The sequence below is a fragment of the Pristiophorus japonicus genome, chromosome 14 (assembly GCF_044704955.1).
Source record: "Pristiophorus japonicus isolate sPriJap1 chromosome 14, sPriJap1.hap1, whole genome shotgun sequence".
NCBI classification, from domain to species: domain Eukaryota; kingdom Metazoa; phylum Chordata; class Chondrichthyes; family Pristiophoridae; genus Pristiophorus; species Pristiophorus japonicus.
In genome coordinates, this window is record NC_091990.1 from 157,751,361 (window position 1) to 157,768,940 (window position 17,580).

A 17,580-nucleotide genomic window follows, 5' to 3' on the forward strand; every position below is an offset into this window, starting at 1 on the left:
TTTGACCTACTATTTGCCAAGTTATATCGATATTTCTGATCAATACAAATACATTGCTTCACTGATGCGGCTAAAGATGACTGTTGCTGTGCTCAGCCGTATTAAATCTATAATCCACAATGTTTGGAACAGAATGTCTTAGCTCTGTGACAGTGGTACTGAAGATCAAACAAGACAATGAGAAGCCTGCAGAACTTCATTACTTATCTACCATAAATAGTTTAATTTTCTGTCCTAACTGATCTAAAAATACAAAAGCAAAATACTGCGATGTTGGAAATCTGAAATGAAAAACAGAAAATGTTGGGAATAACTCAACGGGTCAGGCAGCATTTGCGGAGAGAGAAACAGAGTTAACGTTTCAGATTGATAACCTTTCGTCGGAACTGGAAAAAGTTAGAGATATAACAGATTTTATGCAAGTGCAGGGGTAGGGAAAGGGGACGGGAGGAAAATACAATGGGGAAGGTTTGTGATAGGCTGGAAGTCAGCAGAGATTAAATGACAAAAGGGATGATTGTACAAGGCAGGATCAGATGATAATGGGACAAGTAAAGAAGCAAAAGATGGGCCTAGAGGAGTTGTAAATGGCTATAGCAGAATCATCAACAGCTGCCATTTGAAAAAATGGGTGTAGAGGATATCATCTGAAATTGTTGAACTCGATGTTGAGTCCAGAAGCTGTAAAGTGCCAAAGCGAAAGATGAGATGCTGTTCCTCGACCTTACATTGAGCTTCGTTGGAACAGTGTAAGAGGCCGAGGACGGAGAGGTCAGAGTGGAAGTGGAGCGCAGAATTAAAGTGACAGGCAACTGGAAGCTTGGGGTCATGCTTGCAGACTGAACGGAGATTTACGCAAAACGGTCACCCAATCTGCGTTTGGTCTCCCCAATGTAGAGGAGACCACATTGAGAGCAGCAAATACAGTATACTAAATTGAAAGTACAAGTAACTCGTTGTTTCACCTGGAAAGGAGTGTTTGGGACCCTGGACGGTGGGAAGGGAGGAGATAAAAGGGCAGGTGTTTCATCTCCTGCGCTTGCATGGGAAGGTGCCAAGGGAAGGGAGGGGTAGTAGAGGATGATTAGAAGTTTTTAAATCTCCTCCCAAGAAACCTAAGAGCAACCTTTAAACATAAGAACATAAAAATAGGAACAGGAGTAGGCCATACAGCCTTTTGAGCCTGCTCCGCCATTCAATAAGACCATGGCTGATCTTCGACCTCAACTCTACCTTCCCGCACTATCCCTATTCTCTGCTGATTAGCATACGGAAGGCTCGGATCTGAGTGATTCTGTCCGGTGACTGCGTAGCACCTGGGATAGCCGGGTCTGTAGGGAGTCTACTGTGACACGTGTGATGCTTGGCTTTATGATTTGGGCTGCCCGCTCCGGATTATTGTCGTGATCCTAAGGTCTGGCAAACCAAGGATGGCTGATATGGCCTTGAGACTTTCAGTAGTGGCGGGAGACCGCGTGGTCCCTGTAGATCCTGGACCATGGTATGGAGGCAATCTGATGGGATGAGCATTTCATCTTTGCGACGGGTAAGCTGCAACATCCCATCTAGCTTTTCGCCATTAGCAGGCGGTAATGTGGGATCCTGGCTGGTCCAGGTGCTAAACTGGGGAGCCGATACGGTTGACCCCTCACTCTCTAACACTTCCATAATGACGAGCAGGTCTGCGGGCTGCACTGTTTCCACCCCGGTGGTGGGCAATGGTAGCCAACTGAGGGCATCAGCGCCGTTCTCAGTGCCTGGCATGTGGCGGATCATGTTACAGTGCACAGACAGTGTTAGACATATTCGAAACAAAGCATTGATAATAATGCCTCTGCTCTTCAAAAACTGTGACATTGGTAGCTTGTCTGACTCAAGCAAATATTGGGACACTCTTTGGTACGTCTCTTTTGTCCCATGAACGCAGGCTACAGGCTTGGGTAACTTATTGGATATATGTGCAACCGGTTGGGGCTCGCCCGCTACTTTGGCTTGCTGTACAATACACCCGACCCCGTGTGATAACACATCACTTGCTACAAGTACTTTGTCAGGTACATATACGACCAGTTGGTGTTCGCCCGCTACTTAGGCTTGTTGTAAGGTACCCCCAACCCCATATGATAATGCATAATTTGTCGCGAAAGAGTGCTCACATGGGTTACACAGTGCAAACAACTTATTGGAACGTGGTGGGTTCCTGGCCTTCTCAGCGGCCGCCCCTTTACCTTTGCCCCAAGCCCAGTCGTTTTTCTTGCTGGGCAATACATGCCTCTGTTTCATTGCGGCGACATCCTGTGGTCTGGATGCTTTCTCGTCCCGTGGTCTGGACGCACTCTCGTCCGTGTCCGTGATGCCGACTGCCGCGATCTTCCTCCCCAAGGATTTAGCCTCTGGCGTCGGGAAGACACATTCGGATCATTTCGGCTGGAGTCCCACTCTGCTTGGTCGACCTGGAGCCTCTTCCATCGTCGCAAAGAGGTCATCGGCTTTGGGTGGTGGGTACCGTGCCTGTACTGCTGCTCGGTTGATGTTTACCTCCCCTTGGTCGTGATGAGTGGCCTGTGTCTCGAGGATCTGCAAATGGATGTGCACTTCGATGCCTGGTTCAGCTGAAGGTGGGGGCTTGCTCAGCCTTTGAGCAAGGGAGATGTCATTCGCCAGAGAAGGTACACAGAAATCTTCCCAGTTCCATCGAATCTTCCCCATCCACCTTCTACCAAGCAGAGTTGGTCCATCACTTGAAGCAATCCACAGTGGTAAATCATGCACTGCTCCATCATGAGATACTCTTATGTCCGCTGGTATCAATTCCTTGGTGTAGGCGCGCAGCTTTGCCTTGAATCGGGATCAGCTTGGGCCATTGTGCCCTGTCGCCCCTCAGCCTCTCGAATGTCTTCTGGCTCATTATTGATTGACTTGCCCCCGTGTCTAATTCCATGGAGACTGGAGTGCCGTTGAGTTTAACTTTTAACATTATTGCAGGGCTTTTGGCGATGAAAGTGTATATCCCATATACTTCCTCTTCATCCTCAGGTTGAGTTGCCTCTCCTGCTCGTTCAGCATGATCCTCGATGGATCGGTCGTCCTCTCCTGACTCTGCCACGTGGTGAGTCACAGGTCATTTGCATATTCGCTGGAGGTGCCCCATTGTTCCACAGCCTTTGCACACATAGTGCTTGAATCGACATTGATGGGCTCTATGACTGCCCCCACAGCGCCAACATGGTGTTAATGGATACGCATTCACGCCCCACGGCGGACTCTGAGTCACCCTAGGCCTCGGTCTGGCCCCTGCGGTCGTGTAGGCCCTGCCATGTACAGTTCTGCCTGCTGAAAGCATTATTTTATGCACAGTGCTTGCCAGTGAGCTTTGATTCTGTGAAGATATCTGTTTCGTGTTGTCGCTCGTGAATATGAAAGCCTGGGCTATCGTGATGGCCTTGCTCAGATCTAGGGATTCGGCAGACAGCAGTTTGTGAAGAATAACCTCGTGGCCGATTCCAAGCACGAAAAAGTTCCGCAACGATTCCCCCAAAGATCCGGCAAATTCGCACTGTCCCGCAAGGCGTCTTAGGTCGGCAACAAAGCTTGCCACGTTCTGGCCCTCGGAGCAATGGTGCGCGTAAAAGCGATACCTGGCCATTAAGATGCTCTTCTTCGGCTTGAGGTGTTCCCGAACCAGTGTGCACAGCTCTGTGTAAGTCTTGTCCATTGGTTTGTCCGGAGTTAGCAGATTTTTGAGGAGGCCATATACTGAAGACCCACATTCGGTGAGGAGAATCGCCCTGCGCTTGACTGCCATCTCAGCCTTGTCCAGTTTGTTGGCCACGAAGTATTGGTCGAAACGCTCAACGAAGGCTTCCCAATTATCACCCTCAACAAATCTCTCAAGAATGCCAACGGTAGCCATTACCGCGTGAAAGTTCGTGATCCGTTACTCGTCGCCAATTGTTATGTTCAGAATAACTCCACAAGACTGTATTGTAAGCTCAAACTCTTGTGACCTTGGTCTCTTTAATGTGACTCCAGAGTGAGGAAGCAGCATGGTAGATTACCTTTTATGCCTGCTTGCCCAGGGTGCACAGGTGACCCTTAGGTCTCCTACAGGTGTGCCCCCTGGTGGCAAATCTTACATATTGGTGAGGTTTACATACATACATAACACCCGTATCCCTCGATTCCCTTAATAACCAAAAATCTATCATGAAATTACATGTTTCTTGTATTTTTAAAGAGTTTTTTTAAGAGTTGTTATTAAGCTATTTCCCATAACAATTCTGAATTTCACAGCTGGATTAACAAACTTTCTGAGAATTATATGGTCACATGGTTTGCTTGAGTCATGTCAAGGCTCGTGGTTGAAGGTCTGTCATGATTGACCGTTGTTTATTGATAGCAGGATCAACATTTTGTTCTCAGGAAGTGTGCGTTTAACAACCACATGCATCCACAATTTCCTGAATTGGTCATTAATTAACATGAGAAACAGGCATCTCACCTAGCTGAGAAAACAAAAAGAGTAAAATCGAGACCTGAACTACAACATTTGTGGGCAATTTTCCCCTTTCCCCTTCTCAAATACTAAAATGGTTCGCTTGTATTAACAGGAAAGAACACTTCCATGCATTGGGACTTAGACTGAAGATTATTCCTGGAAGAAGGATATTTGTTGCTCAGAGGATTATTAGAATATGGAATGCTTTACTACAAATAGCTTTTTAGGCAGCGGCGATAACATCATTTAAAATGGAATTGGATGAACTGTGGAAAATGAGGGAAAATCGGGAAAATGGGATCAGAGCGGGTAACTCCAAAGTGGTTGTGCCAAAAATGGCTTCTTTCTGAATTATAAATGCGATGAATCTAATATCAATACGTCATGTCTATTTTCCTCTCAGAGTAAACACATGCTGTCACAGAAAATGTGACACTCACAGTTACGAATGAAGGCAACAAGACTGTCAAAATTCATTTCTGTATCTAAACCCGATTTCCCAGGGCAGAGAAAAATTAATGTAAGTATTTCAGCCTCTTGCCCTTGAGCCAAAATAAATCACAACAACATGAAATGAAACTATTAAAAAAAGTGAGGCATTCAACATCCAATTTTATCATGCTTCATACTGACTTCCTGCTCTGTCCTTCTCGTTTCCAATAATAGTTTGTAACATTTATACATGTTCCAATGAAATGCTCATTCAAGAATACCGAGACACAGTTTGAAATAATCATAAATTATGCATTGCTTGCCTTATCCCCAACAAAATGCTTTGAGTGTTTCTGTCTGATTGGATAAGTTAAACAGCGGACAATCTTCCCACTGCCTTTAAGAACATAATAAACAGGAGCAGGAGTCGGCCATTCGGCCCGTCGAGCCTGCTCCGACATTCAAAAAGATCATGACTGATTTTCCACCTCGCCTCCACCTTCCCACACTATCCCTACATCCGTTGGTTCCCTTAGATTCTGTGTTTTAATTTCGACCCCAGCTCCTCAAACTCTCTCAGCACAACCTCATTCCTATAGCGTTGGTTCCTATGTGGACTAAGGCAACTGGATTGTCCCCCTCCCACACCAAGTTTTTCTCCAGCCGTGAGGAGATATCCTTAACGCTGGCATCGGGCAGGCAACACACCCTTTGGAAGTCCCAGTCATGGCTGCAAAGAACACTATCTATACCCCTGACTAAACTGTCCCCTACCACGACAATATTGCTTTTCACTTCCCCACTTGAATGCCCTCCTTTACCATGGTGCCGTGGTCAGTTTGCTCATCCACCCTGCAGACCTTGCCCTCATCCACACAGGCAACAACTACCTCATATCTGTTGTATAAGTCGAAGGCCGAGGCGGCTGCACCTGGGGTCCCTTTACCTGCCTGACTCGCAGTCACACCTATCTGTTCCTGACCAATAACCAGACTTGGTTCCACAACCTAAGGTAAGGGTGTGACTGCCTCCTGGATCAAAGATTTCAGGTAACTAATATGTCCTTACTGTACAGTACAAATGCACATGAGGCCCATGCTTGAGAAAAGATCACTCTGTGACCAGTTACCTTTATTACCAAGATCTCAAGAGAAAGACAGTGGGTGGAGCTTCCCCTTTTATACCGGAAAGTCCAGGTTAGGAGTAACTCCCACAAGTTTGCCCCTTGTGGTCAATGTTCTCAAGGTGCACAACTTAGGTCAGCATATACATGGGTTACAATGATAGTTGAATACATGACATCGCCCCGCACCCGCCCCCCCCACCCCCCGCCAAAGTCTTATTGGGATCACAGGTTAAGTCTCTCTGGTGGTTTACGCTCCCTTGTAAAGCGCTTGAGTTGGGGCTCCGGTTGTTGAGCGCTGGCCTGAGTGTCTGCTGTTTGCGGTGCCTCAGGCCTGTCCGGACTGCCCACAGTAACTGGGCTCTCCTCCACTTGGTTCCGGTGTTCGGTCACCTGTGGTGGAGTAAACTCTATGTCGTGTTCTTCCTCTGCTTCTTCTATGGGGTTGCAGAACCTTATTTTAGTTTGATCCATGTGTTTGCGGCAGATTTGTCCATTGGTAAGTTTAACTACCAAAACCCTATTCCCCTCTTTGGCACTCACAGTGCCTGCAAGCCATTTGGGCCCTGCAGCGTAATTAAGGACAAAGACAGGGTCAGTGACATCAATACATTGCGCCCTCGCATTCCTGTCATGGTAGTCACATTGTGACTGATGCCTGCTCTCAACAATTTCTTTCATAGTAGGGTGTAGAAGGGATAACCTGGTTTTGAGCGTCCTTTTCATTAGCTCTGCGGATGGAATCCCTGTGAGCGAGTGTGGTCGGGATCTATTGGCCAACAGGAGGCGTGATAAGCGGCTTTGTAGGGAACCCCCTTGGATTCTGAGCATCCCCTGTTTGATTATCTCACTGCTCGTTCCGCCTGGCCGTTTGAGGCTGGCTTGAACGGTACCGTTCTGACATGGTTGATTCCATTCCTGATTCCATTTAATGTCCTGGAATTCAGTGCTTGTGAAGCACAGGCCATTGTGGCTGACCAAGACGTCCAGTAGACCATGGGTGGTGAACATTGCCCTTAGACTTTCTACCGTGGCAGAGGATGTGCTTGAATTTAAAATGGCACACTCAATCCATTTGGAGTAGGCATCTACGACAACGAAAATCATTTTTCCCATGAAAGGACCTGCGTAGTCCACATGGATGCGTGACCATGGCTTGGCGGACCAGGACCAGGGGCTAAGGGGGCTTCCCTGGGTGTGTTGTCCAGCTGAGCACACGTGTTGCACCTGCGAACACAAAGTTCCAGGACTGCATCTTCTCCTGGCCACCAAACGTGTGACCTGGCAATTGCCTTCATCATGACAATACCCAGGTGCTCATTGTGAAGTTCTCTGATAAACACCTCTCTGCCCTTCTGGGGCATGACTACTCGGTTTTCCCACAGTAGGCAATCGGCCTGAATCGAGAGTTCATCCTTGCACCTATGAAATGGTTTAAACTCCTCAGGCCATGCCCCGTACGTGGCTGCCCAGTCTCCATTCAGGACACATTTCTTAACTAAAGACAGTAGCGAGTCTTTATTTGTCCAGACTTTTTATCTGACGGGCTGTCACAGGTGAGCCTTCGCTTTCGAAAGCTTCAACAGCCATGACCATCTCAGCATCATGCTCAGCTGCCCCCTCAGTGGTGGCTAGTGGGAGCCTGCTGAGTACACCGGCACAGTTTTCAGTGCCCGGTCTGTGCCGAATTGTGTAGTCATAGGCGGCTAACCTAAGTGCCCACCTTTGTACGCAGGCTGATGCATTCACGCTTATGGCCTTGTTGTTAGCCAAAAGGGACGTTAGGGGCTTGTGATCTGTTTCCAGCTCAAATTTCCTGCCAAACAGGTACTGGTGCATTTTTTTTTACTGCATATACACATGCTAGCACTTCCTTTTCTACCATCCCGTAGCCCCTTTCTGCCCGGGACAGACTTCTGGGAGGCACAAGCTACCGGCTGTAACCGATCATTGGCATTCACATGCTGCAACACACACCCGACCCTATAGGACGACGCATCGCACGTTAAAACAAGTTTCTTACATGGGTCATATAACGTTAACAGTTTGTTGGAGCACAACAAATTGCATGCTCTATCAAAAGCCCTTTCCTGGCTGTCCCCTCAGACCCAATCACGACCTTTGCGTAGGAGCACGTGTAGCGGCTCTAACAGCGTGTTCAATTTGGGAAGAAAGTTGCCAAAATAGTTCAGGAGCCCCAGGAACGAACGCAGCTCCATTGTGTTACGGGGTCTGTGTGCTCTCTGGATCGCTTCTGTTTTGGACGCAGTAGATCTGATCCCGTCTGCTGCTACCCTCTCCCCAGGAATTCTACCTCTGGAGCTAAGAAGACGCACTTCGCCTTTTTCAGTCACAGCCCTACCCGGTCCAGTCTGCGCAGCACCTCCTCCAGGTTGTGAAGGTGTTCTTCAGTATCGCAACCCGTGATGAGGATGTCGTCTTGAAAAACCACCGTCTCCGGAATCGACTTGAGGGGGCTTTCCATATTTCGCTGAAAGATCGCAGCGGCCGAACGAATCCCAAACGGACATCTGTTATACTCAAACAACCCCTTGTGTGTCATGATGGTGATCAGCTTCTTCGACTCACTCGCCAGCTCCTGGGTCATGTAAGCTGAGGTCCAATTTTGAAAAAAGTTTGCCACCGGATAGTGTCGCAAAGAGGTCCTCTGCTCTCGATAGCGGGTACTGGTCTTGGAGTGACACCCGATTGATGGTGGCCTTGTAAACGCCACATATCCTGACCGACCCAGCCACCTTGAGCACCGGCACGATCGGGCTCGCCCAGTCACTGAATTCGACTGGCGAGATGATTCCTTCCCTCAGCAGGCGGTCCAATCCGCATTCTATCTTTTCCCGCATCACGTATGGCACCTCTCTGGACCTTGTGGTGTACTGGCCTGGCGTCCGGGTTTATGTGAATCACTACCTTGGCCCCCATGAAAGTGCCGATGCCGGGTTGAAATAGTGAGTCAAATTTGTCCAGGACCTGTGAGCATGATACTCGCTCCACAAAAGAAATTGCATTGACATCGCCCCATTTCCAGTTCATGACAGCAAGCCAACTCCTCCCCAGTAGTGCGGGACCGTCCCCCGGGACAATCCAGAGTGGCAACTCCGAATCTTTGTGGGTCACGACTACCATGGTACTGCCTAGCACCAGAATGATCTCCTTTGTATATGTCCGTAGCTGTGCGTCAATCAGCAATAATTTTGGCCTCCTGGCCTTGGACACCCACAACATTTCGAACTGTTTGATACTCATCAGGGACTGGCTGGCCCCCGTGTCTAACTCCATTAATACTGGGATGCCATTTAGGAGCACTTTCATCATTATCGGTGGTGTCCTGGTATATGAACTGTGTATGTACTCCACATGAACTCGCTGAACTTCAGCTTCCAGCGATTTGCCCCAGTATTCATTTGGCATTGTAGGGCTTACATCGGGCCCGTCCTCCTCGTACATCAACCTGTCTGCAGGCTTCCTGCACATACGCGCCAAGTGACCGCTAACGTTGCAGTTTCTGCAGGTATATTGCTGATACCTGCAAGCTCTGGCTGAGTGTTTGCCTCGACACCCCCATTGTTGGAAACAAAAGGTCCATTACCATTCGATCGTCTCTGACTGTCTCTGTAACTGTCCTTAAGTACACCATTAACAGGTGTTGATGGCCCCATTACTGGCCGCATTGTCTATTGCGATGGCATGAATCGCGGTTCAGTTAGCCATTGTCTCTGTTGAATTCCCCCTTTGGGTTCGACTACATGCTGGGGCATGTCCAATTGCCCTTGTCTGCCTAGAGTCTTCTGCCATCTTCAACTGTGGTGTTTTTTCCCTCCAAGATTTTAAATGTACTTGGCTCTTAAAATGCAGCTAATTTTAAAAACTCTATTCCAAAATGATAAGTTCACTATATTTTTGCATATTAAAGTGGGGCTGTTTTGAATTGGCTGCAATTTAGGGTGAAGTGCATTGCAAATAATGGTGGGGGGTTTTTTGCACCAGTAAATATTTTAAACCTTTTTCACATTTGAAACACTACCCTGAGAAAGAGACTTTATATAAAATCCACCTCCTGAACCCAATGTATTTTAAGTTGCATTGTATTGAGCTGTGTACCGCGTTAACAATGTTGACTCCCTGGTCGTTTGCCGCATTTGAGCCAAGATTTTGTCATAAATCATTCTGGTCTCTTCCTCCCCTGAGATAATTGTCTGAGCTATCATAGCCGCCGATTCCAAGGTCAAGTCTTTGGTCTCAATCAGTTTCCTGAAAACCCCAGCGTGTCCGATACCCTCAATAAAAAAGTCTCGCAGCATCTCCACTCTGCATGCATCTGGGAACTTACATAGGCTCGCCAGTCGACAGAGATCTGCCACGAAGTCTGGAACGCTTTGCCCTTCTCGCCGCCAGTGCGTGTAAAACCGGTGTCTCGTCATGTGCATGCTGCTCTCCGGTTTAAGGTGTTCCCCAATCAACTTACTGAGCTCTTCGAACGTCTTGTCCGTCGGCTTCTCTGGCGCTAGAAGGTCCTTCATCAGGGAGTACGTTCTGGATCCACAAACCGTCAGGAGATGAGCCCTGCGTTTGTCGGCCGAATCCTGTCCCAACCATTCCTTAGTGACAAAACTTTGCTGTAGTCTCTCAATAAAGTCATCCCAATCATCACCAACACAGTACCTCTCTTCTGTGCTGCTAGTGGCTCGCGTGGTTTAAATCCCAGTTTCTCGTCGCCAATAATATGTCCTTACTATACAGTACAAATGCACACGAGGCCCATACTTGAGAGAAGATCACTCTGTGACCAGTCACCTTTATTACCAAGACCTCAAGAGACAGACGGTGGGTGGAGTTTCCCCTTTTATACTGGAAAGTACAGGTTCGGATTGTCTCCCACAAGTTCACCCCCTGTGGTCAATGTTCTCAAGGTATACAACTTAGGTCAGCTTATACATGGGTTACAATGATAGTTGAATACAATGACAGTACCTCTCCCCCTCCCTGATGCCACGCAATGTCTGCACCTCAGACTTGAGTAACATTTCAACATTGATTACACTTGTGTGTCAGCCAATGGTTCAGTGGGTAGCAACCTTGCCTCTGAGTCAGAAGGTTGTGGGTTCAAATTCCGCTCCAGAGACTTGAGCACAAAATCTAGCCTGACACTCCAGTGCAGTGCTGAAGAAGTGCTGCATTGTCAGTCGGTGCTGTTTTTCGGATGATGCATCAAATTGAGACCCCATCTGCTCTCTCGGGTGGACATAAAAAATCCCATGGCACTATTTCAAAGAGCAGCAAGGGAGTTATCCCCAGTGTCCTGGGCCAAAATTTATCCCTCAATCAAAACGTTTTATAAATATATTAAGAGCAAGAGGATAATTAAAGAAGGAGCAGGGCCTATTAGAGAACATAAATTTAATCTGTGTGTGGAGGCGGAAGACGTGGGTATGGTTCTTCATGAATAATTTGTGTCTGTTTTCACAAGAGAGGGGCGATGCAGACATTGCAATCAGGGAGGGGGAGTGTGAAATATTAGATGAAATAAATATAGTGGGGGGTTTAGCATCTTTGAAAGTGGGTAAATCTCCAGGCTCGGATGAAATGTATCCCAGGCTATCAAGAGCAGCAAGAGAGGAAATAGCCAAAGCTCTTACCATAATTTTCCAATCCTCAGCTGTGGTGCCAGAGGACTGGAGAACTGCTAACATTGTACCATTTTGCTGGTGGGCAGCTGTGAGCAGGGAGATCGGACTGGAGTCAGCAAGGTCCAGGCGGCTGACCGGAGCGTGGACCGGTCCGGTGAGGGAGCGGCGAGGGAGCGGTGAGGTTGGACAAGAGAGCAGCGAGGTCGATGCGAGGGAGCGGTGAGGTCCAGGCAAGGGAGCAGCGAGGTCCGGGCAAGGAAGTGGTGAGGGAGCAGCGAGGGAGCGGTGAAAGAGTGGCGAGGTCCGGGTGAGGGAGCGGCGAGGGTGCGACGAGGTCTGGGCGAGGGTGCAGCAAGGGAGCGGTGAGGGAGTGCCGAGGTCCAGGCGAGGGAGCAGCGAGGTCCGGGCGAGGGAGCGGCGAGGGAGCGGCGAGGGAGCGATGAGGGAGCAGCGAGGTCCAGGCGAGGGAGCGGCGAGGGAGCGGTAAGGGAGCGACGAGTTCCGGGCGAGGGAGCGGCGAGGTCGGTGTGAGGGAGCGGTGAGGTCCAGGCAAGGGAGCGGCGAGGTTCGGGCGAGGTTTGGGCGAGGGAGCGGCGAGGTCCGGGCGAGGGAGTGGCGAGGTTCGGGCGAGGTTTGGGCGAGGGAGCGGCGAGGTTCGGGCGAGGGAGCGGCGAAGTCCGGGCGAGGGAACGGTGAGGTCCGGACGAGGGAGCAGACGAGAGCTCGCGGAGCGACGTGATCGGGGCCCAGGAGAGGCATGATCCCAGGGGCAGCACCGGCCAGCCGATACTGCGATATGTGTGTGCACTAAGTCCGTGCAGCAGAACTGGTCTCCAGTTGTCTTGGTTAATCCTTGCCACTGGACCAGGACATAGCCCTGTCAAGCCAATGTGGTGGCTGTTGTGCAATGGCCATCACATGTTAAAAAAATCCCCGCACAGGCATCTTCCACCCTTCAATATGTAATTCGCGACTTGGAATATTAGATCCTTCACTGAAACACCTGTGGTTTTTTGGTGTGGAAGCAAATCATCCTCGATATGATGATGATGTTTAAAAAGGGAGAAAGGAATAGACCAACTAATTACAGGCCAGTCAGCTTAGCCTCGGTGGTGGGAAAATTATTGGAAAAAATTATGAGAGACAGGATAAATCTTCATTTAGAAAGACACGGATTAATCAAGGACAGTCAGCATCGATTTATTAAGGGAATTTCGTGTCTGATTAACTTGATTGAATTTTTTGAGGCGGTAACAAGCAGGGTCGATGAGGGTAGTGCATTTGATGAAGTGTATATAGATTTTAACAAGGCTTTTGCTCAGGTCCCACATGGCAGACTGGTTACGAAAGTAAAAGCCTATCGGTTTCAAGGCAAAGTGGCAAGTTGGATCAAAACTTGGCTCAGAGGCAGGAAGCAAAGGGTAATGGTCAATGAGTGTTTTTGTGACTGGAAGGCGGTTTCCACTAGGGTTCTGCACAGCTCAGTACTGGGTCCTTTGCTCTTTGTGGTATATATCAATGATTTAGACGAATGTAGGGGTAGAATTAAGAAGTTTGCAGATGATACAAAAATTGGCCGTGTGGTTGCTAATGAAGAAACATAGAAAAATAGAAAATAGTTGCAGGTGCAGGAGTAGGCCATTCGGCCTTTCGAGCCTGCACCACCATTCAATAAGATCATGGTTGATCATTCCCTCATTACCCCTTTCCTGCTTTCTCTCCATATCCCTTGATCCCTTTAGCCGTAAGGGCCATATCTAACTCCCTCTTGAATATATCTAACGAACTGGCATCAACAATTCTCTACGGCAGGGAATTCCAAGGGTTAACAACTCTCTGAGTGAAGAAGTTTCTCCTCATCTCAGTCCTAAATGGCCTACCCCTTATCCCGAGACTGTGTCCCCTGGTTCTGGACTTCCCCAACATCGGGAACATTCTTCACGCATCTAACCTGTCCAGTCCCGTCAGAATCTTATATGTTTCTATGGGATCCCCTCTCATCCTTCTAAATCCTTCCTCAGATTAGGAGACCAAAACGGAACACAATGTTCCAGGTGAGGTCTCACCAAGGCCCTGTACAACTGCAGTAAGACCTCCCTGCTCCTATACTCAAATCCCCTAGCTATGAAGGCCAACATGCCATTTGCCTTTTTCACTGCCTGCTGTACCTGCATGCTAACTTTCAATGACTGATGAACCATGACACCCAGATCTTGTTGCACCTCCCCTTTTCCTAATCTGCAGCCATTCAGATAATATTCTACCTTCGTGTTTTTGCCCTCAAAGTGGATAACCTCACATTTATCCACATTATACTGCATCTGCCATGTATTTGCCCAGTCATCTAACCTGTCCAAGTTGCTCTGCAGCCTTTCAGCATCTTCCTCACAGCTCACACCGCCACCCAGTTGAGTGTCATCTGCAAACTTAGAGATATTACACTCAATTCCTTCGTCTAAATCATTAATATATATTATAAAGAGCTGGGGTACCAGCACTGAGCCCTGCAGCACTCCACTAGTCACTGCCTGCCATTCTGAAAAGGACCCAGTTATCCCGACTCTCTGCTTCCTGTCTGCCAACCAGTTCTCTATCCACGTCAGTGCATTACCCTCAATAACATTTGCTTTGATTTTGCACACCAATCTCTTGTGTGGGACCTTGTCAAAAGCCTTTTGAAAGTCCAAATACACCACATTCACTGGTTCTCCCTTGTCCACTCTGCTAGTTACATCCCTAAAAATTTCCAGAAGATTCATCAAGCATGATTTTCCTTTCATAAATCCATGCTAACTTGGAACGATCCTGTCACTGCTATCCAAATGCGCTGCTATTTCATCCTTAATGATTGATTCCAACATTTTCCCCACGACTGATGTCAGGCTAACCGGTCTATAATTTCCCGTTTTCTCTCTCCCTCCTTTTTTAAAAAGTGGTGTTGCATTAGCTACCCTTCAGTCCATAGGAACTGATCCAGAGTCGATAGACTGTTGGAAAATGATCACCAATGCATCCACTATTTCTAGGGCCACTTCATTTAGTACTCTGGGATGCAGACTATCAGGCCCCGGGGATTTATTGGCCTTCAATCCTATCAATTTCCCGCCTAATAAGGATATCCTTCAGTTCCTTCTTCTCACTAGATCCTCGGTCCCCTAGTACATCCGAAAGGTTATTCGTGTCTTCCTTTGTGAAGACAGAACAAAAGTATTTGTTCAATTGGTCTGCCATTTCTTTGTTCCCCATTATAAATCCACCTGAATCCGACTGCAAGGGATCTACGTTTGTCTTCACTAATCTTTTTCTCTTCACATATCTATAGAAGCTTTTGCAGTCAATTTTTATGTTCCCGGCAAGCTTCCTCTCGTACTCTATTTTCCCCCTCTCAATTAAATCCTTAGTCCTCCTCTGCTGAATTCTAAATTTCTCCCAGTCCTCAGGTTTGCTGCTTTTTCTGGCCAATTTATATGCCTCGTCCTTGGATTTAACACTATCCTTAATTTCCCTTGTCAGCCACGGTTGAGCTACCTTCCCCATTTTACTTTTACTCCAGATAGGGATGTACAATTGTTGAAGTTCATCCATGTGATCTTTAAATGTTTGCCATTGCTTATCCACCTTCAACCCTTTAAGTATCATTTGCCAGTCTATTCTAGCCAATTCACGCCTCATACCGTCGAAGTTACCTTTCCTTACGTTCAGGACCCTAGTTTCTGAATTAACTGTGTCACTCTCCATCCTGATAAATAATTCTACCATATTATGGTCACTCTTCCCCAAGGGGCCTCAGACAACAAGATTGCTAATTAGTCCCTTCTCATTACACATCACCCAGTCTAGGATGGCCAGCTCTCGAGTTGGTTCCTCGACATATTGGTCTAGAAAACCATCCCTAATACACTCCAGGAAATCTTCCTCCACCGCATTGCTACCAGTTTGGTTAGCCCAATCAATATGTAGATTAAGGTCGCCCATGATAACTGCTGTACCTTTAGTGCACACATCCCTTATTTCTTGTTTGATGCTGTCCCCAACCTCACTACTACTGTTTGCTGGTCTGTACACAACTCCCACTAGCGTTTTCTGCCCTTTGGTATTCCGCAGCTCAACCCATACCGATTCCAGATCATCCAAACCAATGTACGTCCTTATTATTGCATTAATTTCCTCTTTAACCAGCAACGCCATCCCACCTCCTTTTCCTTTCTGTCTATCCTTCCTAAATGTTGAATACCCCTGGATGTTGAGTTCCCAGCATTGGTCACCCTGGAGCCATGTCTCCGTGATGCCAATCACATCATATCCGTTAACTGCTGTCTGCGCAGTTATTTCATCCACCTTATTCCGAATACTCCCCGCATTGAGGCACAGAGCCTTCAGGCTTGTCTTTTTAACATACTTTGCCCCTTTAGAATTTTGCTGTAATTTGGCCCTTTTTGGTTTTTGCCTTCGGTTTCTCTGCCCTCCACTTTTACTATTCTCCTTTCTATCTTTTGCTTCTGCCCCCATTCTATTTCCCTCTGTCTCCCTGCATAGGTTCCCATCCCCCTGCCATATTAGTTTAACTCCTCCCCAACAGCACTAGCAAACACTCCCCCTAAGACATTGGTTCCGGTCCTGCCCAGGTGCAGACCATCCAGTTTGTACTGGTCCCACCTCCCCCAGAACCGGTTCCAATGTCCCAAGAATTTGAATCACTCCCTTCTGCACCACTCCTCAAGCCACGTATTCATCTGAGCTATCCTGCGATTCCTACTCTGACTAGCACGTGGCACTGGTCACAATCTTGAGATTACTACTTTTGAGGCCCTACTTTTTAATTTAGCTCCTAGCTCCCTAAATTCATCTCGTAGGACCTCACCCCGTTTTTTACCTATATCGTTGGTGCCTATATGCACCACGACAACTGGCTGTTCACCCTTCCTTTTCAGAATGTCCTGCACTCGCTCTGAGACATCCTTGACCCTTGCACCAGGGAGGCAACATACCATCCTGGAGTCTCGGGTCCGACTGCAGAAACACCTGTCTATTCCCCTTACAATCGAATCCCCTATCATTATAGCTCTCCCACTCTTTTTCCTACCCTTCTGTGCAGCAGAGCCACCCATGGAAGAAAGCTGTAGACTGCAGGAAGATATTAATGTACTGGTCAGAACACTGGCAAATGGAATTCAATCCGGAGAAGTGTGAGGTAATGCATTTGGGGAGGGCAACAAGGCAAGGGAATATACAATAAATGGTAGGACACTGAGACGTGTAGAGGATCAAAGGGACCTTGGAGTGCATGTCCACAGATCCCTGAAAGAAGCAGGTCAGGTAGATAAGGTGGTTAAGAAGGCATATGGAATACTTGTATTTATTAGCCGATGCATAGAATACAAGAGCAGGGAGGTTATGCTTGAACTGTACAAAACACTAGATAGGCCACAGCTGGAGTACTGTGTGTAGTTTTGGTCACCACATTACAGGAAAGATGTGATTGCACTAGAGAGGGTACAGAGGACATTTACAAGGACTGGAGAATTTTAGCGATGAAAAAAGTTTGGATAGGCTGGGATTGTTTTATTTGGAACAGAGGCGGCTGAGGGGAGACCTTATTGAGATGTATAAAATTATGAGGGGCCTAGATAGAATGGATAGGAAGGACCTATTTCCCTTGGCAGAGGGCATAGATTTAATGTAATTGGCAGAAGGTACGTAGGGGATATGAGGGGAAGTTTTATTACCCAGAGGGTAGTGGGTGTTTGGAAATCACTGCCTGAAAGGTTGGTAAAGGCAGAAAACCACACCACATTTAAAATGTACTCTTTGTCGGCCGATACGGACACAATGGGCTGAATGGTCTCCTTCCGTGCTGTAAATTTCTAAGATTCTATGATCAC